General features: G+C 50.4%; 1 protein-coding gene across 1 annotated transcript in view; it reads right to left on the bottom strand.

Annotated features, from left to right (window-relative positions):
* METTL25 (methyltransferase like 25) overlaps positions 1 to 619 on the bottom strand; it is a 96277-nt gene that overhangs the window by 95444 nt on the left and 214 nt on the right. The gene's annotated exons all lie outside the window — the stretch shown is intronic.

Genomic DNA, 619 nt, shown 5'->3' with positions numbered 1-619 from the left:
AGAAAAATACTTTGCCAGTTACCTCATTAACAGGTGAGAATCTCGGTAATGATTATTTTTTTGTTTTGATTTATTTATTTATTTGCTCTCCATATGAGATGTATTTTTTAAATTCTTTATGTTTAAAGTATTACATATGGTATTACATAAGTCTCCTTTTCCCCCCATTGACCTCTCCCCAGCCACCCCCAACCCCCAGAAGATGCCCTCACCCCCCTAGTGTTTGTGTCCATTGGTTGTGCTTATATACATGCATACAAGTCCTTGGGTTGATCTCTTACCCCCTCCCCCCAACTGTTTTCATTGTCTTCTCGCCCATCATCACCACGTGAATTTATCTTGATGTATTACTACTAAGTGTTGCTGTCCTGCTGCCGCGTTTCCACAGGAACCGACAGGCACGGTGAGCACCCAGTTCCCCGCTTGCTCCCGCCCAGCAGCGCTCGCTGAGTGACTGAATGAATGGACCCCTGTCGGGCTCTAGTCCCTTTAAATTGTGGAACTACACAGGCACCCGGGGACGAAAGTGAGACCCCGGGACCGCGTCCCCGCCTCACCCCTGCGCTAACCGGACCCCCACCCACCTCGGCTGCCCCTCAGGCAGGCCCCGCGGGCCACA

Source organism: Myotis davidii, unplaced genomic scaffold, assembly GCF_000327345.1.
Source record: "Myotis davidii unplaced genomic scaffold, ASM32734v1 scaffold26, whole genome shotgun sequence".
NCBI classification, from domain to species: Eukaryota; Metazoa; Chordata; class Mammalia; order Chiroptera; family Vespertilionidae; genus Myotis; species Myotis davidii.
This window is presented reverse-complemented; position numbering and strand designations above follow the sequence as displayed.